The sequence below is a fragment of the Crinia signifera genome, chromosome 11 (assembly GCF_055691185.1).
Source record: "Crinia signifera chromosome 11, ASM5569118v1, whole genome shotgun sequence".
NCBI classification, from domain to species: Eukaryota; Metazoa; Chordata; class Amphibia; order Anura; family Myobatrachidae; genus Crinia; species Crinia signifera.
The window spans coordinates 56,797,871-56,820,343 of NC_139227.1; the positions used below are offsets into that span (position 1 = coordinate 56,797,871).

The 22,473-nt window shown below is 46.1% G+C and overlaps 2 protein-coding genes across 5 annotated transcripts in view; one reads left to right on the top strand and one right to left on the bottom strand.

The window, feature by feature from the left end:
• The window catches only part of LOC146045671 (uncharacterized), a 57,819-nt gene extending 54,167 nt beyond the window's left edge, over positions 1–3,652 (bottom strand). Inside the window, exon 1 of the transcript XR_014465548.1 lies at positions 1,494–3,652. The gene's annotated coding sequence lies outside the window, so the exon portion shown is untranslated. The remainder of the gene's footprint in view (positions 1–1,493) is intronic.
• Positions 1–22,473, top strand: part of LOC146046056 (cyclic nucleotide-gated channel beta-1-like) — a 415,388-nt gene that overhangs the window by 367,755 nt on the left and 25,160 nt on the right. The window lies entirely within an intron of this gene.

Consider the following 22,473-nt stretch of genomic DNA (forward strand, 5'->3'; position numbering starts at 1 on the left):
GTTTGTTTGCACGAGAGGCACGAGAGGCACCGCTGTGGGGAGACTTGGAAGCCGGAGCGTTCTTGATAAAGCTGAAGAGAATTCCACCAAATCAGCTGGGAGCCCACTCAAGGCAGAGCCAGTCATCATTCCCCAAAGTGGATTATAATATACAGCATCACACAAACCGCAGAGCAGAGCATAAGTATACCTGTTTGCTTTTTTCCTGCTTGATTCAATCTATGTGCCAAATCTGTCACTAACTGTAACAAAAACATATGGCTGACTGACTAATCAATTACCAAGCTGCTGAAAGCAAGGTCTGTGCAGGCAGCACAGCGTAAAAATCTGTCAACTAACAGCCCTTTGGCAAAAAGCTTGATTTCCATCTAACCCTGCTTAAACAAGCAATTAACCCTATGTATGCTTAACCAAGCCGAAATGATTCATTGTTGAATTTTGCTCCTATTTTTATTTATTTTTATCATTATTTTTTAGTTATCTTGTGTAAAATGCTATTCTTATGGTACCATTTATGTATTGTATGAACCCCACCGGCCGGTGACCTTTTTTAAAAGCTTGATTATATTTCTAAGAGATTTATACAAAATAAACAGATTTAAATTTTAAACCAATGGGTTACTAAGTGTGTCCAGTCTGCGCTGTCTATTTGTGTGTATTTTTGGCTTTTTGGTATAAGAAGGGTTATTATTATTATTATAATTTTATTTATAAGGCGCCACAAGTGTTTTGCAGCGCCGTACAAAGGAACAATACAGGGAGACAAAACTTGGCATAACATTGAATAAATAACAAAAATACAGTACAAATAAAGAGCACCACAGTTCAATACACATTACAGCTTAAATGTAAGTAGTGAGGACCCAATCAACATACAACTAGAGGCTTGAGGCCAATGATGGAGATGAGTATGCAGACGAAGATGGTCACTGAGTGTTGGAGTAAAGGAGAGCTGTGAGTGAAATGTGAAGAGAAGTGGGCTTTGACAACAGGAGGGAAGAGGGCCCTACTCGGAGGAGCTTACAATCTAGTAGGAAGGGGAGACAGACAGATTACAAGAGGTGCAAGCGAGGGTTGAGTATCCCTTCCAAGACAGCAGCAAGGACAACTATTAGCCCTTTTTTTCCTGCGCTTGGTTTATAGTCTTTTTTGAGATGATGGTGTTGTTAACAGTGATAGAGATAGACATCCAGGTAGAAATGGCAGCGAGGCAGTTGGAAACTTAAGAGAAAACAGTGGGGGACAGATCAGGAGAGGAGAGGTAGATTTGGGTGTCATCTGCATAGAGGTGATATTGGAAGCCAAAGAAGTTAATGAGTGCACCCAGAGAGGAGGAGTACAGAGAGAACAGAATGGGGCCAAGGACGGAACCCTGAGGGACCCCGACAGGAAGGAAAGAAGGTGGTGAGGTAGAGCCAGAGGCAGAGACTGAGAAGGAACGGTTGAAGAGGTAAGAGGAAAACCAGTTGAATTCAACTCATTCAAGCACTTACCTATCACCTGCCACCAGTTGTCGCTCACGTCCACATCGCCGGTCACCAGGATCCCCCGTGCGCAGCTCGATGACGTGTGCACGCTTCCGGCCAGCTGACGGGCTTGCCTTCCCGATCACCATGGCAACCCGATAAACACTGAAAACAACATGAAATAAAATCATTAAAAACAATTAGGATTGAACTGCAGTGTGTATATATTCAATTACAGTAACATCATATTGTATTTTGAACCTGATATAGGCAGAAACTCATATATCAGCATTATAAAATACATTAATGTTGACTATAGAAAGCAGTGTAAACCCAGGGTTTCGTTTAGACCCTTAGGAGACAGGGTATCTAAACGATGGATCCACCGACTTTCAAGTTGCAGCAGCAGCCTTTCACTATCCCCTCCTCTCTTGAGGATTGGGACGTGGTCAATAATTTTTGTTCTCAAGGCTGCCGCTGAATTCCTGCTGCCAGCCAATGTTTAGCAACAGGTTGCTCTGCTGTTCCTTTAGATAGTGCTTGTCGTATAGCCAATCGATGGTTGGCCATCCTTTCTCTAAAGGTGGTTTCAGTCTTGCTGACATAAACTAATGCACAGGGACAGGTCAACATGTAGACAATGTATTTAGATGTGCATGTAAGAACATGCTGAATTTTTTACTTTTTACCAGAGTGTGGATGGGAGAAAAAATCCCCCACCACTAATGAGCTACATGTGGTGCACCCTGTGCAACGATAGCACCCGAATTTGCCCCTCAAAAAGTGCCCTGTGTTGCCTGTGCTACCCATGCCCGTAACATAGATTTTAACTAGCTTCTGTTTAAGGTTACTCCCCCTGGAATACGCAGGCATAATGCGAGTTCCGAGGAGTGAAGGTAAATCCCCGTCAGTATTTACAATGGCCCACAATTTTTTAAGTTCTCGATTTGTTTCGTTGCTGATAACAGAATACTGGTTTACCCACGGTATAATTTTATATGAGCTAGATTTTTTATTTGGCTGTAAACAACTTTGTCTAGACATGTTTAAAACTTTCTTTTTATTCTTGATAAGTTCACTATGTCTATAGCCCCCCCCAATGTCTGTCGAATCACTCACAATGTGCCGAGCCCTGAGCATCTGTGAGCATAGTAGCCCTTTCCTCGATGTAAAAGGATGTAAACTGTCATGTAGAAGGACAGAATTCCTGTCTGTCTCCTTGACAAACAATTACGTTTTTAACTCCCCATTGACTAATTGAATGTGGATATCAAGAAAATTTACCTCAGATTTATCGATGTTATACGTCAATTTTGCTGTACTTGGCGATTCGTTGTGATTTCAAAAAATATTTTTAAGGATTGATTCATCGCCTTGCCAAACAATCAATCATCGATAAATCTTACATAGTGCAAGATGTTCGCATTATGTGGTTGTGCATAAAATAACATTGATTCCTGTTGATACATGAACGCATTTGCGTAGGATGGGGCCACATTCGACCCCATCGCCACGCCCCTGCGCTGTAAGAAATATTTCCTGTCAAAATAAAAGTAATTGCGGGTTAGGACCAATTTAAGCAATTCCATAAACAATGAGACTGGTGGGCCATGATAATGTGGGTTATTAATCAGTAGTTGTTTGGTGGCCTCGATCCCCGCATCATGCGGAATGCAGGTATAAAGTCCCACAACATCAACACTACATAGGATGGTATCATTAGGTAATGTCCACAGGTTTTGTAACCCAATTAGCAAGTCTGTAGTGTCCTTTTATATATGATTGATTTTTTTGTATACAGGGATTAAGCAGGGTATCAAGGTACACAGATATGTACACTTTCGGCAAGGTGTAGAATAATGGAGTTATTGGAAATTCCACCATTAGTGCTCAATGTAATTCCATGGTTAGAATCCCCTCATCCACAGCTCCCTTCAAGACTTGATCAATCTCAGTTTTAAATTTTGCAGTGGGGTCACTCGCTAATAACTCATAAACTGAGGTATCATTTAGTTGGAGGTAACATTCTTGGTACTTGTGTATTATCACGGCGCCCACATTTTCCATCGTAGGGCATTGTACAACCAAAAAATTGCATCGCATGCGATATGATCGCATGTGATGCGATGCGATTCGACCCGATTTTTAATTGTGCAGGCACCCAGCTGCCTGATTCCTATGTTAAATGCCCCCCAGACCCGATTTTTGATTGTACACCCACCCTGATAGGTAACAACTATGTGAAATGCCCCCCCATTGTTAACTCCACCCCACTATCAACGCCAACCTGAAGCTTGGCGAGCCCTCGAGGGGCGGCGGTACACGTCCACCGATCTTTTTCATACCCCTACTATCCACATCGTCGAGCCCGAAGCGCGGCGAGCCGACGCGGATGACTTCACATATATTCTGCGTGCGCTCGCCAGGCTTTGGGCTCGGTGGCTCGCTGCTCCTGCCACACTATATAAGATCAACTCCACGCCGACGTGGATAGTGGGGGTATGAAAAGGTCGGAGGATGCGTACCGCCGCCCCTCGCGGGCTCGTTGCGCTCGCCACGCTTCGGGTTGGCGTTGATAGTGGGGTGGCATTAACAATGGGGGGCATTTAACATAATCATTACCCATCAGGGTGGGTGTACAATCAAAAATCGGGTCTGGGGGGGCATTTAACATGGGAATAAGCCCAAATCGGGCATGATCATGTCACATCACATGCCATTATAATGGCATGCGATGCAACGCGATATTAAAATTGTGTACTCAGCCTGGGGAAAGGCTCAAATCGGGTCCCATCGGATGCCATCGCACACCTTAATTAGTGGTATGCAATGGGCTCCGTGGTAATACACAAGTACCACATTCTTGGATATAGGCAGCAGTGTTTTGGACCACCACCCCCCCCCCCCCTGTCTGCATATCTGATTATGATATCTGATCTGTCCTGCAATCATTTCAGGGTGTTCAACTCAAGTGGTGTCATGTTAGAGCCATATACTGGCTTGTTGGAATTTGTACTCCCAGTTTGTTCCATAAGGTGAGAAAAAGTTTTGATTGAAGCATCATTTTTTTGAGGATCAAAGGTCGATCTCCTTTGTAGTTTTTAAGCTGTATGGCAACGTCCTGATTCATGTCCATTATTGATCTGGAGCCCTAGTATTCTTTACGTTTTAAAGAGCGTGTACATTTGAATACATCAAGCTCAGTGGCGTAACTATAGGGCCGCAGCCCCGCGGTGTCGGGGAGGCACCGGAGGTCTGCGGGCGCTATTGTTTTTCCGCCAGCTCCCCACTGCTTGTGCGTGCAGAGGGGAGCTGGCAGGGGAGTCTGTGCGACGCTAAGGTACCTGTAGTCAGGGAGAGCCTGGAGGTCCCTGCACCTGCGGCGCTGAGTATGATGTTGCCGGAGTCCCTGCAGTGAAGCGGAAATAACGCAATATCTCTGCCGCCTGGCGGCGCGGGAAGCGCTTCTGACTTTCAAAACACTGGGCGCATGCTGATTGGCTGAATCTCTTATGTCAATATTTACATGTGTTGACCTTTCTGTGTTTATTTTTCTTGTGGCGATTCCCAACCCCTCCTCCAGCGATTCGCGGCACCCCTGCGACCCCCGCGATTTGCGACCCCCGCGACCCCCTCCCGCGATTGGCGGACCCCCCCCAACTACCCCCTCCCGCGATTCGCGGCACCCACCCCCCATCCCCCAAGACCCCCCCTCCCACAATTCGCTGCAGCACCCCCCCCCCGACCCACCCTCCCGCGATTCACGGACCCCCCCCCCCCCGCGCGATTCACGGCAACCCCAGGATTAAATGGCACAAGCAAAACACTGACATGGCTATGGTTGACAATGAAAAAGGTTGATGTGAGTTTGTGAAGATTTATTTTTCATTTTTTTAATATTTTCATATTCATTCTCATGTGTCGACATGGACACCAATGAAGTGCCACACTTATGTCAACATTACATGTGTTGACCTTTCTGTGTTTATTTTTTCTTGTGGCGATTCAACCCCGTGACCCCCCCTCCCGCAATTTGCGTAACACACCCCCCCCCCCCGCGACCACCCACGATTCGCGGCAACACCCGCCCCTGCGACCCCCCCTCACGTGACTCGCGGCAACACACCGCGCGCCCCCCCTCCCGCGATTCCCGGCACACACACACCCCCCCGCATGCCCACACCCCCCCTATCACTACCCAGCTTCCTGCTCTCCTGAACCGTAACTTCCACCACTGGGGAGTCGCTGATGCTGTGTTGCCCACATACCCCTATCATGCCTCATAGCCCAGCCTCCTGCTGTCATGCACCCTAACTCCCACCCAGTAGGAGGAGACACTGACTCACGGCCACCGTCCTGTACTCCTGTACTGCCACACTGGACCCCCACCCACTGGCAGAAGCTACACAGTGACCACCCCTGTGACCCCCCTCCCGCGATTCACGGCACCCCCCCACGATTCGCGTCAAAACACCCCCCCTCCCGCGTTTCGCGGCACACCCGCCTCCCCCCGCGACCCCCCCTTCCCGCGATTCACGGCAAAACATGGCTATGGTCGACAATGAAAAAGGTTGAAATGAGTTTTTGAAGATTTATTTTTCAATTTTTAAATGTTTTCATATTCATTCTCATGTTTCGACATGGACACCATTGAAGTGCCACCCCCCCCCCCCTCCCAGTGATTTGCGGCACCACCATTCTCCCCCCCCCCCGCGATCCCCCCCCTCCTGTGATTCTCGACCTCCCGCGATTTGCTGCACCCCCCGCGACCTCCCCTCCCACGATTCACGGCACCCCCATAGCAAAACACTGACATGGCTATGGTCGACAATGAAAAAGGTTGACATGAGTTTTTGAAGATATATTTTCCATTTTTTTAAATGTTTTCATATTCATTCTCATGTGTCGACATGGACACCAATGAAGTGCCACACTTATGTCAATATTTACATGTGTTGACCTTTCTGTGTTTATTTTTTCTTGTGGCGATTCGCCACATGTGTCGACATGAACACCAATGAAGTGCCACACTTATGTCAACATTTACATGTGTTGACCATTCTGTTTTGATTTTTTCTTGTTGCAATTCCCGACCCCCCCTCCGCGGCACCCCCGCGACCCCTGCGATTTGCGACCCCCCCCCCGCGACCCCCCTCCCACGATTGGCGGACCCCCCAACTACCCCCTCCCGCGATTCGCGGCACCCATCCCCCGAGACCCCCCCTCTCGCAATTCGCTGCAGCACCGTCCTTCCCCGACCCACCCTCCCGCGATTCACGGACCCCCCCCCCCCCGCGCGATTCACGGCAACCCCAGGATTAAATGGCACAAGCATTCATTTTTTTAATATCTTCATATTCATTCTCATGTGTCGACATGGACACCAATGAAGTGCCACACTTATGTCAACATTTACATGTGTTGACCTTTCTGTGTTTATTTTTTCTTGTGGCGATTCAACCCCTCCACCCCGTGACCCCCCCTCCCGCAATTCGCGTAACACAACCCCCCCGCGACTGCCCACGATTCGCGGCAACATCCGCCCCTGCGACCCCCCCCCTCACGCAACCCACCGTGCACACCCCCCTTCCCGCGATTCCCGGCACACACCCCCCCGCATGTCCACACACCCCTATCACTGCCCAGCTTCCTGCTCTCCTGAACCGTAACTTCCACCACTGGGGAGTCGCTGATGCTGTGTTGCCCACATACCCCTATCATGCCTCATAGCCCAGCCTCCTGCTCTCATGCACCCTAACTCCCACCCAGTAGGAGGAGACACTGACTCACGGCCACCGTCCTGTACTCCTGTACTGCCACACTGGACCCCCACCCACTGGCAGAAGCTACACAGTGTCTCCCACCCTCCTCTTTAGTCCCCCATTATGCCCACACACCCCTATCACTACCCAGCCTCCTGTTTTCCTGCTATACTATTACACACACACACACCTAAACAACACGCACACACAGCCCCTCCCCCACACCCATAAATGTCACTGTACCATCCACACTATCAATCTTACTCTGTAACTGCTTATTAATTAAACAAAACAATACACACCCCTTCGAAATCATATTCTCTCTATTTAACACATTTCACCTATAACTATACAGGGCATCTTTCATACAATTCTAACCATATTTCTCATATACAAACGTTCACAAATTAAGGGGGCGCAGCCCCGTACGACGGTGTGAAGTGCACTCGTAGGGCGCGATGAATCACCTAGTTTGAAATATAGACAGTACTTACGAGTGGAGAGGAAGTGAGCGGTATGCCTATCCTTATATTAAGGAGTAGCGGACAGGAATCGCGCCCTTCCGTGTCTGGCCGCTGGTTGTGTATTGTCTCCAGGGTTCCCACTAACACCTGTAAGATTAATGCCGCTGCTTCCTCCACCCGTGTCAGTGCAGGGCAGATGATTGCTGATGTCTGAGGGCAGCACGGATAGCTCCCCGTGGATTGCTGGTCGGGCAAAAGCAGAAGACAGAACCATAAGTGACAAAACATGGTTCTTCTCCATGGCAATGGGTCTTCTGCCATCGAAATACTTTTTTTCATCCTCCGCCATTACCAATATTATTTTCAAGTACCCCCAACTTGTATGCAGAGTACCCCCAGGGGTACTAGTACTACAGGTTGGGAACCACTGCCTTCTGTCAAGGGAATGTCTGATAAAATGAAAACCAACAACACTTTTATTGGCAAGCTGCTCAATCAGAGGTAATGTCATTCAGGTGCCAACAGGGAGGGGTAAATCTGGTCAGCATTAGGAGGGATTGCTGACACCTGAGTGCCATTGGAGAAGCCAGGGGTATCTCCAGGTAAGCTGGCTCTCAGATGTTGTAAGCCATTATCATGTGGCCTTACACTGGGCTATTAGGCCCAAAAATTTGGTATTGTGCATGGGATGGGTTTGGGAGTGTGATTCCCTCTTTGTTGGTATGGCTGGTCTGCTCCAGGTTAGCACACCCTAACACTTTATTAACATTTATGTTTTTCCCTATCACATTGTATGTATTATTTCAACCACACCTTCACTTCCTTACATAGCACTTATGTGCTTCTTATTAACCCCTACTAATTTTTATTTGTGTGCTGCCCTGGAGTAGTCAGCCTGTGCCGGCATATTGGGGGCCCACACCCCAGAACTATACCCAGTGTTAGGGACCCTCAGTGACAGAGATGCCTTGACGTACGGCCTGGGGGCTTAGCCCTATATCTGCAGATATATGCAACCAAGATCTCTGTATTATCTGATTATTATATGTATATTTCTCATTCAGTGTGAAATTGAAAACCCGGTCGGTCACTTGGCTCTGGACTTGTTGCATCCGCCTGATCCTCTCGCTCTGCCTGCCCCTCCTCGTCCTCCTGTTGAGGGAATATACTCGCCCCGTCTCGTGCGAACCCCTAAAGGGCGCGGTGCACTTGTACTTGGAGTCACTTTTTTTGTTTGGTTTCAAGGAGATTGCATTCAAACCTCTATATTCTCTCGTTGATGCGGATATCTGTCTCCTTGAAATCCTTTTTAGTGGAGAATATCTCTATTTTCAATTTTACTTCTTCGATATCTTTTTCAAAGTTCTTAGTTTTCCTAACCCTAAATTTGATTACTAATTTAACCAAATTTAATGTGCAATCATCCAGGAGTTTATCCCAGTCCTTCTGAAACTCTGTATCGTTCTCAAAAATAGAGGGCTTAAATAAACGCAATCCCCTGGGAACCATATTTTTATCCACATACTGTTGTACGTTTACACTATCCAACCAATTACGTGACTCATTTCTCAAAAGATCCTCCAACAAATAAATTTATTTCAACATATCAGGTTCAGTATTTCTTATCCCACTGTGAGAAGTAAGATAGTCTCCTATGCATACGGTCAGTATAGAAACTCATGATTACAGACTTCCAGGGTTCTATAGATCTGGTAAAAATAAATGCACTATGTGTACACATTGCTCTAGACGTACATTAGAAGTAGTAGGAAATTCTGAGATCCATCAGATCAAATCTTTCATTAATTGTGATTCCACATACGTGACCTATCTGCTATCTTGCGGGTGTGATCTACGTTATGTGGGACGAACAACCCGTTCTCTTAAAACTACATTTATGGAACACCGACGGAACATATTTAATAAACTTCATACACACAGTGTTCCCCTACACTTTTCAAAACACCATGATTGTAATCCAGATAGTCTTACAATGACATCACCTCCCCCGCCCAGCCAGGGCTACAGTACACACCCACCATTACTCCACAGCCACCATTACTCCCACACCCACCCTCTGCCAGCAAACCCCCCCCCACACCCACGACCCCCCTCCCGCGGTTCGCGGGTCCCCCACGACTCCCGCGATTCGCGGCACCCCTGTGCCTCCATCCCCCCATTTGCGGGACCTCCGCGACCCCCCTCCCCCCATTTGCGGCTCCCCCGCAGTCCCTCCTCCCGCGATTCGCGGGCCCCCCGCGGACTCCCCTCCCGCGATTCGCGGGACCCCAGCGAACCCCCCTCCCGCGATTCGCGGGACCCCCGTGAACCCCCCTCCCGCGATTCGCGGACCCCCGTGAACCCCCCCTCCCGTGATTCGCGGCACCCCCGCGACCCCCCTCCAGTGATTCACGGCGTCCCCCCTCCCGTGATTAGAGGACCCAAGCCTCCTCCCATGATTCGCGGACCCCCCCTCCTGCTATTCACCGCACCCCCTGCGGACCCCCTCCCGCAATTTGCGTCCCCACGCGACACCCCCCCTTCCGCGATTCGTGGCACCCCTGCGATTTACAGCACCACCGCACCCCCTCCGCGATTCGCTGCGCCCCCCCTCTCGTGATTTGCTGCGCCCCTCCCGCCATTTGCAAACCCCGCCCCCTCCCACGATTCATGACACCCCCCCTCCAGACTCCCGCCCCCTTCCGCTTCGCAGATCCCCGCACCCCCCCTCCCGCAATTTGCAGACCCCACTGACCCATTTCCGGCAATCCCCCCCAGCAGACCCCTGTGGCCCCGCTCCTGCATTTCACATACCCCCATGAGAATGGGGGATCCTGTACCGCCACAAGCAGATGCCGCCCCTAGGTGGGAAATCCGTCCCTGGCTGCTGCGCTGCAGGTTCCACCACTGCCAGAAGTGTCCCCACGGTCCTCTGGACCAGCGCCACAACTTTTATCAATGTCTTGCCCACATAGCACTATTATACAGCCTCCTGCTCTCATACACCCCCTTACTCCCTCCCAGTGCGAGGAGACGCTCACCCACTGCCGGGAGCTGCATACTGTCACCCACCCTCCTCCAGTTCTAGCGATGCCCATCGACCATCAATGATTTCAAATCATTGATGGTCTATGGCCGATGTTGAATACTTTTGCCATCGATGTGGGAGGATGAGATGGTTTCCCTACATCAATGGCAAAGGAGAACCAATCAAGTTTCAAAATTTTTTAAGGTGCCGGGACACGGAGCATAGCTCCGCCACCCCTCCCCCCCACACACACACGGAAGTCCCGCCACCGAGTTCTGATTGACCCACGGCCTATTCAGTCAGATCGGATCGGATATATTGGATCGATGGTTATCCAAGTAATATGTTACTACTATCGATGGCATGGTGCAAAATCGCCATCAATGCCAACCATTGATGGCATCTGCACCAATGCCCATCCCTACTCTGCAACAGCCAAAAACCTTTACTACCCCTCATGCCCACACACCTCTATCACTGCCCTGCCTCCTGTTCTCTTGGCCCGTAACTTCCGCCAGTGGGGACCCGCTCACCCTGTGTTGCCCACATTCCCCTATCATGGTTTACCACCCAGCCTCCTGCTCTCATGCACCCTACTGGGAGACCCAGTAGTAGGAGACACTGACTCAGGGGCACCGTCCTGTACTCCTGTGCTGCCACGCTGGACCCTCACCCACTGGCAGAAGCTGCACAGTGGCCCCCACCCTCCTCTTTAGTCCCCCCCTATGCCCACACACCCCTATCACTACCCAGCCTCCTGTTTTCCTGTGTCGTGACCTCCGCCAGTGGGGAGCCGCTGACTCAAAAACACCCTACTATACTATTGCACACACACACACCTAAACAACACGCACACACCCCCCCACACCCACAAATGTCACAGTACCCTCCACACTATCAATGTACATCTTACTCTGTAACCACTTTTTAATTTAACAAAACAATACACAACCCCTTCCAAATGATATGCTCTCTATTTAACACATTTTACCTATAACTCAAGTTGCAATACAGGCCATCTTTCATACAATTCTAACCATATTTTTCACAATACAAACGTTCACAAATTAAGGGGGCGCAGCCCCTTACAACGGTGTGAAGAGCGCCCGTAGGGCGCGATGAATCACCTAGTATATATATATATATATATATCCATCCCCTTTTTTAAAAAGATTATTGCTCCTGTCTTTTTTGTATGGTTTTTAATTAATATATTGCTATATGGTGGCCCATGATATAGATATATGCATACACTTATGATGTGATTATTCCATATTACCCCCCTCCCCCCCCCCAAAACAAAAATATATCTATTGATGTAGCTCCAATACATCCTTCCATGTTATTTAAATATTCAAGGCCCGGACTGTTTTGGAGATGGTTTTGGAGATGGTTTTTACAAATCAATGCTTCCCTATCAAAAACCCAAAGGCTCAATATAGTATCAAGGGTACTATAATGGAAACTACTGAGGAGGAAAGAGATCTAGGAGTCACTATTTCAAGTGACTTAAAGGCAGGGAGGCAATGTAACAAAGCAATGAGGAAGGCTAGTCAGATGCTTGGTTGCATAGGGAGAGGAATCAGTAGCAGAAAAAAAGACGTAATAATGCCACTTTATAGGTCATTGGTACGACCTCATCTGGAATACTGTGTCCAGTTCTGGAGACCATATCTTCAGAAGGATATAAATACATTGGAGCGTGTACAAAGAAGGGCAACTAAAATGGTTCATGGCCTACATCACAAAACTTACCTGGATAGACTAAAAGATCTTAACATGTATAGTTTGGAGCAGAGAAGGGAAAGGAGGGACATGATAGAAATCTTCAAATATATCAAGGGTTTTAACATAGTACAGGTAGGAAATTTTCTTTAACCCCTTCCCGACATTGGACGTACATTTACGTCATGGTCGGGAAGTACTTCCCGACACATGGCATAAATGTACGTCATGCCTTCTAACTGTCACTGCGTCTATAGACGCAGTGACAGTTAGGTGATGTCTGCTGTCCCTGACAGCAGACATCCCCCCTCGCCGCCCAGGGGGGGCAGGGGTGCCCCCCCCGGTCGGCGATCGCTGTGATTGGCTGTTCAAATCTGAACAGCCATTCACAGCGTTTCCTGTGTTACCGGCGGCTAAGCCGCTCGGTAACACAGGGATCGGTGGTGATCGGTGCTGTCAAGTACAGCACCGATCACCACCGATGTGCAGCCCCCACCTCCCACCCGCCGGGCACTCACCGCAGCAGCAGCAGCAGCTTCCCCGGCTCCCCCGGCAGCAGACAGCGCAGCAGCGCTGCCCTCCTCCCTCCTCCCCCCTCCCCCCCGCAGCAGCAGCAGCAGCAGCATAAAGCTGCCCAGTAAAAAGCAATATATGTAGTGAATATATATATATATATATATATGTGTGTGTGTATATATATGTGTATATATATATATACACACATATATATATATATATATATATATATGTGTGTGTGTATATATATATATATATATATATATATATATATGTGTGTGTGTGTATATATATATATATATATATATATATATATATATATATATATATATAGAAAGATATTCCCGACATATGACGTATATATACGTCATGGTCGGGAGGTACTTCCCGACCGAAGACGTATATATACGTCATGGTTTTAAACTGTCACCGCGTCTATAGACACGGTGACAGTTTGGAGATGTCTGCTGTCCCTGACAGCAGACATCCCCCCTCGCGGCGATCGCTGCGATTGGCTGTTCAAATGTGAACAGCCAATTGCAGCGTTTTCTGTGTTACCGGCGGCTAAGCCGCTCGGTAACACAGTGATCGGTGGTGATCGGTGCTGTTAAGTACAGCACCGATCACCACCGATCGCCAGCCCCCCCATCCCACCCGGCAGCCCCCCCTCCCTCCCACCCTCCCGGCTGCCGCAGCGCCAGCACCCCTCCCAACCCCCCACCAGCCGCAGCGCCAGCCCCCCTCCCAAAGCTGGTGACCAAAATGGGGTCACATGTGGGGGGGTTCCACTGTATTGGTGCTTCGGGGGTCTTGCTAATGCGACATAGCACCCACCTTTCATTCCACCTCCAAAAATCACTCCTTCCCTTCTGAGTCCTGCCATGCACCCAAATGGTATTTTTGGGTCACATATGAGGCATTGCCGTACTCGGGAGAAATTGGGGCACAGATTTTGGGGTGCTTTGTCTCCTTCATTCCTTGCGAAAATGAAAAATTTTGAGCTAGAACTGCATTTTTGTGTAAAAAATTACATTTTTTTACACAAAAATGCAGATCTGGCTCAAAATTTTTCATTTTCACAAGGAATGATGGAGACAAAGCACCCCAAAATCTGTGCCCCAATTTCTCCCGAGTACGGCAATGCCTCACATGTGACCAAAAAATACCATTTGGGTGCATGGCAGGACTCAGAAGGGAAGGAGTGATTTTTGGATTTTGCAGCACAGATTCTGGTTTAATGACCCCTGAAGCACCTATACAGTGGAACCCCCCCACAAGGGACCCCATTTTGCAAACTACACCCCTCAGGGAATTCATCTAGGGGTATAGCGTACATTTAAAACCCCCAGGGGTTTCACCAATTGTGGTACAACTGGGCTGTGAAAATGAAAAATTACATTTTTTTACACAAAAATGCAGATCTGGCTCAAAATTTTTCATTTTCACAAGGAATGAAGGAGACAAAGCACCCCAAAATCTGTGCCCCAATTTCTCCCGAGTACGGCAATGCCTCACATGTGACCAAAAAATACCATTTGGGTGCATGGCAGGACTCAGAAGGGAAGGAGTGATTTTTGGATTTTGCAGCACAGATTCTGGTTTAATGACCCCTGAAGCACCTATACAGTGGAACCCCCCCACAAGGGACCCCATTTTGCAAACTACACCCCTCAGGGAATTCATCTAGGGGTATAGCGTACATTTAAAACCCCCAGGGGTTTCACCAATTGTGGTACAACTGGGCTGTGAAAATGAAAAATTACATTTTTTTACACAAAAATGCAGTTCTGGCTCAAAATTTTTCATTTTCACAAGGAATGAAGGAGACAAAGCACCCCAAAATCTGTGCCCCAATTTCTCCCGAGTACGGCAATGCCTCACATGTGACCAAAAAATACCATTTGGGTGCATGGCAGGACTCAGCAGGGAAGGAGCGATATTTGGATTTTGCAGCACAGATTCTGGTGGAATGCATGGTGGGTGCTATGTCGCATTAGCAAGACCCCCGAAGCACCAATACAGTGGAACTCCACCACAAGTAACCCCATTTTGCAAACTACACCCCTCAGGGAATTTATCTAGGGGTATAGTGTACATTTCAAACCCCCAGGGGTTTCACCAATTTTGATACAACTGGGCTGTGCAAATGAAAAATTACATTTTTTACACAAAAATGCAGATCTGGCTCAAAATTTTTCATTTTCACAAGGAATGAAGGAGACAAAGCACCCCAAAATCTGTGCCCCAATTTCTCCCGAGTACGGCAATGCCTCACATGTGACCAAAAAATACCATTTGGGTGCATGGCAGGACTCAGAAGGGAAGGAGTGATTTTTGGATTTTGCAGCACAGATTCTGGTTCAATGACCCCTGAAGCACCTATACAGTGGAACCCCCCCACAAGTCACCCCATTTTGCAAACTACACCCTTCAGGGAATTCATCAGGGGGTATAGTGTACATTTCAAACCCCCAGGGGTTTAACCAATTTTGATACAACTGAGCTGTGAAAATGAAAAATTAAATTTTTTCATTTTCACAGCCCAGTTGTATCACAATTGGTGAAACCCCTGGGGGTTTGAAATGTACACTATACCCCTAGATGAATTCCCTGAGGGGTGTAGTTTGCAAAATGGGGTCACTTGTGGGGGGGTTCCTAAATTTTAGCATCTTATGGTGCCTAGAAACCTACATGGTGCCTAAAAAATAATCTCATAAAAAGGAGGCTCCAAAATCAAGTAGTTGCTCCTTCTATTATGAAGCCTGTGGTTTGGTCAACGTGCACACTAGGGCCACATATAGGATATTTATGAAAACAAAAGAATTGGGGGAATCAATTTTTAGTCACATTTCTCTAGTAAAATGTACTGTGTTCCTTAGAAAAATGTATTAAAATTGCAAATCTGCAAAAAAAATGAAATTTTGAAATTTCACCTACACTTTGTTTTAATTCCTGTGAAACACCTAAAGGGTTAACAAACTTCCAAAATGCTGTTTTGAATACTGTGAGGGGTGCAGTTTTTGAAATGGCATCATTTATGGGGGTGTCTCACATACAAGTCCCTCAAAGTCACATCAGAACTGAACTGGTCCCTAAAAAAATCAGTGTTTGAAATTTTCTTGAAAATTTGAGAATTTGCTATTCATATTGTAAGCCTCCTAGTGTCCAAAAAAATTAAAAGGAAGTTGAAATAATGATGGAAACATAAAGTAGACATATGGTCTATGTTAGTTATTAACTATTTTGAGTGGTAAGATTATTTGTCTCACAAGCAGAAAATTTAACATTTTGCAAATCGCTAAATTTTCCATTTTTTCACGACATTTTGGTATTTTTCACAAAAAAACACAGACTGTATCGACCCAAATTTACCACTAATTTGAAGTACAATGTGTCACGAAAAAACAATCTCAAAATCACTGGGATAAGTAAAAGCAAAAAAAAGTTATCCCCACTTAAGTGAGACATGTCAGATTTGAAAAAAATGGCTCTGTCAGGAACGCAAAAACTAGCTCTGTCAGGAAGGGGTTAAAGGAAAACAAGTAATAAAACACGAGGACATGCACTGAAACTGGAGGGAGGTAGGCTCAGGGGAAATGTTAGAAAGAATTACTTCACAGAAAGGGTAGTGGATAAGTGGAATAGCCTCCCATCAGAGGTGGTAGAGGCTAAGACAGTAGAACAATTTAAACATGCTTGGGATAGGCATATGAATATCCTTACAAAGAATAAGGATTAAAAAGGGTTGAGTTTACCTGAAGGGTAAAAAAAGGGTCAGACTAGATGGGCCAAATGGTTCTTATCTGCCATCAAATTCTATGTTTCTATGTTACATACTAGATCCTTTGACCAAAGCCTTTAATCACATGCCACAGGAAAATAAACTCCCCACACATTTTAATGCAGCCTATATAAAAACACTGCCTAAACCAGGGCAAGATTTGACAAAACCGTCATCTTAAAGGCCGATTTCATTACTGAATTTGGACTATAAGATATAAATGAAAATTTTAACAGAAAGACTAAAACCCCTTTATGCTCTTAATAATTCACCCTGACCAGACCGGCTTCGTAGCGGGTAGACATTCGTTCACAAATGTCAGGAAGGTGATATCAGCCATTCAGCACCTACGGAACACCTCCGGCACATCTCTTCAAGGACTCATCCGTTCAATTGACGCAGAAAAGGCTTTCGACCTTTTCCTTTGGCCGCATCTCTTCTCCATTATGGAACGGTTTGGTATACCTTCTGTATTTATATCCTACAGTATATAAGATTACTATACCATAATCCAGAGTCCCAAATCACTTATAACGGGCAGACATCCAACTACTTTCCATTGCAAAAAGGAATGAGGCAGGGATGCCCATTATCACCTCTACTTTTTTCTATTGCAATCGAACTCCTAGCATTACTTCTCTGCCACTCTACTGAATTTCAAGGGATAAAAATTGCCTCATACAAACTAAGTGTCACTATTTGTGGATGACATGATTTTATTTGGCACCAACCCCCAGATATCCATACCCGCTATACTCTCTTTAATAAATATCTTTGGCAAAGCCTCAGGTAACAAAGTTAACTGTGACAAATCTGAGATATTAATGGTAGGAAATACCAAAAAAGATGAAACATCATCCCCGATATTGACAAAATTTAAGTTTAATCAAACTCAGATAAAATATTTAGGAATTAATGTAACAAATAAGATAGAACACTTATACAGTGCTAACATCACTCCTATTATTACCAAACTAAAAACTCTAATGGAGTCTTGGAACTCTCTCCCCCTCTCGCTATTAGGTAGAGCAGCTGCAGTAAAGACAATAAGGTACTTATGTATTATCTGGGCTCCCGTTTTTCTTATGAGACCGCGTCCCCTCGCGGGGCTCGCTGCGCTCGCCACGCTTCGGGCACGGTGGCTCGCTGCGCTCGCCACACTATATAAAATCAACTCCATGCGTAGTTGGATAGTAGGGGTATAAAAAATGGGGTGCATTTAACATGGGAGCCCAGATAATACATAAGTACCGACAATAATTTTCCCTAAGCTGTTCTACTTTATTCAGATGTTACCCATATCGCTACGAAATGGAGATTTGATTAACGTTACCTCCTATATTTAAAAATTTCTTTGGAAAAGCCAAAGACCCAGAATCGGGTTAGCAAAGCTAATGCTCCCAAGGAGGCCTTAAAATTCCTGACTTTAAAACATTGCAGTATTCTTTAGATACGCAAGTGACTGGTTGTTGGAGAGCTCGGTTTACACGATTATGCTTTAGATTAAGCAAACTTTTTCCCTTACTCCCCATCTGCTCTGCTTCATATGACAATGAGCAGTATTCCTAAAGAAGTTGCGAACAAATTTCTATTTGGAGACACCTACCTTAATTGGACAAACCTGCACAAGAAACATAGGGGTGATTATAGGCAATCTCCAAATCTACCTATCTGGGGTAACCTGGAAATTGAACCCTTGTTAATTAACCCAGCTATGGAGACAGAACGACTTGGCTCTTGCGAGCAAGGTCTTCGATCCGGGACGAACAATTACTCAGTTTAATGTATTAAGCCATAAATATTCACTGCCACATACCCATTTTTATTTTTACCTCTAAGTCTGTCACTACATTCAAAAGTTACACCTTACCTCTCTATTGGGTAGAGAAGTCCGTATCATTTATATATTGGTACATCTTAGGAACATTAGGAAATATACCCTAAATCAATTATATCCTTTGCTACTGGAGGCTAAATTGAATCTCAACACCTACTCTACACAACTTACTGTATGTCAAAATGGGCTGAAGATATTCCGGGCAAAATAACCTACCCAGAAAAGACTTTGAGGAATTATTGCACATATACTAAGTATTTAGTCAGCATACCTTCAAGAGACACACTTGAAGTCAATTAATAGGATTTATATATCCCCAGCCCAACGTAAATACATGATTCCTGATGAAAAAGTGCAATGCTACAAGTGTTCCATGACAAATGCACAACACTTCCATTGCCTTTGGAGCTGCAATAAAGTCCAGAGGTTCTGGAATAAAATTATAGGTTATATAAATAAAATTATTAGTCTATCTATGATGGTGTCACTGGAGGTGTGCCTACTGTTTGCTTTTGATAAATGGGACTTGGGTACGTATGGCTCTAAACATACCATCTTTATGGTGGTCATAACATTTACATTGGCAAAGAAACTGATATTACGCCATTGGATAAAGAAATCTGCACTGACTCTGCAAGAACTTAAAACAAAACTCCTCCAACTAGTATATTTTGACATAAGAGCTCTTATGCAGAACGAAACTTCAAAGTCGGACTCATTCCACAGTAAATGGAACATGTTTATCCTCTCATTGGATGAATCTTCAAGACAGCATATACTAGACTTTTTTGAAAAACGTCTTTGGCACAGAGTTAACCTTTTGTTAGATCTACACTAACAGTGGATAGTGTCCTAATACCATGTACCTCTTGGGCCAGCACTGAATGTTTGTGCTCTTTCACAGTCTTGCCGCTTTCACCTCCGCAACATCTCGCGCATCAGACCAAAATTCTCATTCACTCTCATGTCATCTCCCGCCTTGACTACTGTAACATCCTTCTCTCCGGGCTACCTCTCACCCACCTCGCCCCTCTCCAATCCATTCTTAACGCTGCTGCTAGGCTCATCTTCCTCTCCTGCCGCTCTACCTCTGCCGCCCCCCTCTGTCTATCTCTTCATTGGCTCCCCATTCCTTTCCGAGTTCTCTTTAAACTCCTCACTACCACCTACAAGGCTCTCTCCTGCTCCACCGCTCCTTAACTCTCTTCACTGATCTCTATCTACACTCCCTCCCGTCCTCTTCGCTCCACCGCCTCACCTAATCACCTCCTTCCACTCCCGTGTCCAAGACTTCTCTCGCGCTGCCCCCCTGCACTGGAAAAACCTCCCACCACCTATCAGGCTTTCTGATTCCCTTACCTCCTTCAAGTGCTCCCTCAAAACCCACTTCTTCTGACTAGCCTATCCCTCCTCCTCCTAACCTCTTTCGCTCCTCCTATCCTGCCTACCCTACCCCTCCATCTGTTCCCATCCATTCCTACTTATCCTATTGTTTTTCGTTCGTCCACCCACCTCCTTTTAGTCTGTTAACTCTTATGAGTAGGGCCCTCCTTCCCCACGTACTCACCCTACCTCATTACCTCACCAGTGCTCCTGCCCTGTTCTTCCCTTCCTCTACTTCATCTTCATTCTCCTCGACAATTTCCACACCTACTTCAGAACTGATGCTGATTTTTAGTTCTACCAGCTATACCCCTATTTATGCTGTATTTTATCAACATACTCTGTACGTTACCTTGTCATTTGTTTTTTTTGTTTGCTATGTATGGCGCTGCGGACACTTTGTGGCGCCTTATAAATAAACAAACTGTTAATTCTACTACAGTATCTAATTTCATTTCCCCATCTAACCCAACTCGTATGACTCCAATTAGTGGGATAGAAGGGGAAACAGTCATCTGTCAGACCAGATTTAGGTCGACAGTCATTAGGTCGACCCCGGAAGGTTGACTGTCCCCAAGGTCGACAGGGTTAAAGGTTGACATGGCTCAAGGTCGGCATGACTTAAGGTCGACATGGGCCAAGGTCGACATGGTTTTAGGTCGACAGTCATTAGGTCGACATGAGTTTTTCACTGTTTTTTGAGCCGACATGTGCCGACAGGCGGTATTTCATGCCCTACCATCCACTAGGGCGCGGTGGGAGAATAAAATAGTGTGCCCGAAGCATAGCGAGCGAAGCGAGAAATGCGAGGGGCTGCGGTTCAACTCCAACTGTGTCCATGTCGACTGTGTCGACATTTGGGGGAAAAACAGTGAAAAACTCATGTCGACCTAATGACTGTCGACCTAAAACCATGTCGACCTTGGCCCATGTCGACCTTAAGTCATGTCGACCTTGAGCCATGTCGACCTTTAACCATGTCGACCTTGGGGCCAGTCGACCTTCCGGGGTCGACCTAATGACTGTAGACCTAAGTCTGTTCTGACAGATGTACCGATTCCAATAGAAGAACATCATCCCGAACTGTAGATCAAAAGTCCCATTAAAAGGATACACCCCAACTCTTCTTATAGCTCAATATATACCAGAAACACACTGAGCAGGAACAAGATAAACATGATATTGTACGCTTTGCTGCCCAGTAAGGATGATTGTAACAAACTCCCCCCACCCCCTCCTTCCATTGTGTTTGAGTCTTTGTGTAACTTAGTTAGTCTTAAGGCCCATACACACTGGGCGACTTTGAGCTGAAAGTCACTCAAAGCAGCAGTTTTGAGCGGCTTTCAGCTCAAAGTCGCCCATTGTGTATGGCCCGGCAGTGAGCGCTGCTGCGCGCTCCCGCAACATCGCCGGGAAAGCCATTCATTCTTCCTCTGTCTGTGCTGGGCTGGGGGAAAGCTGCTCAGTGTGTATGCACTGAGTGACTTTCCCCCCAGTGATGAATGCGATCATCGCTGTCCATACAGACTGGGCATAATCGCCCAGTGTTTATGAACCTTTAGCCATAAGAGATAGCAAACACATTGATGTTGATTTATTATAGATGTAAACACTTCCTTCAAGAATGTTTGATATTTTTTGCTTATGAAAAAGTAATGTACTAAAATCCAGTATCTAAAACTAAGGATGTACACCGCCCACTTTTCGCGTTTTGGGTTTTTGGTTCTGATTACCTTCAGGTTTTGTGTTCTAATGGATTTTGCCAAAACACCACCCTAAATGTTTTGGGTTTTGGGTTCTGATTTTTTTTTTTTTAAACATAAAAACTGCTTTTTTTTTGCTCCTACGTTATTAACCTCAATAATATTCATTTCCAGTCTATTCTGAACACCTCACAATATTGTTTTTAAAGCAAAAGGTTGCATCAAAGTAGCTGGATAACTATGCTAAGCCACACAAGTGTGCGGCACAAACATGTGGCTCATGTAAGAGTGGAACTGCAGCGGCAGACAGGATGGCAGTTTAAAAAACTAGGCCCCAAAAAGACCCCTATCTGGCTTGATCATGTTTACCATGTGCAGCCAAGGAGCAGTGGGCGTTTTGTGCAGCACAGAGTTTGTCTGCAAGTGTGTAACTGTTTCGATCAGTTTAATATCCTATCTGGCTTGATTGTGTGATTATGATTATTATTAATTAACATAATCTGATTGTTTAATTTTGTGATTGTTATTATTAAATCAATTTAATCTGATTGCTCAATTTAGTGATTATTAGTATTACCAGTCGTCTCTTAAATATGACCCCCAGTGTGCAGCCTCCTCTCCCTTATGGCACAAATCCAGTAGCCATGCCTGATCCATCAGCCATGTATGGTCAACCCAGTTTTTGGACTCCTACATTCTAACATCATAAAAGTGTTAGTGGCAGACTCCCAGAATGAATGCAGGGTGAGAGCTGCAGTGGCAGACTCCTAGAATGAATGCAGGGTGAGAGCTGCAGTGGCAAACTCCC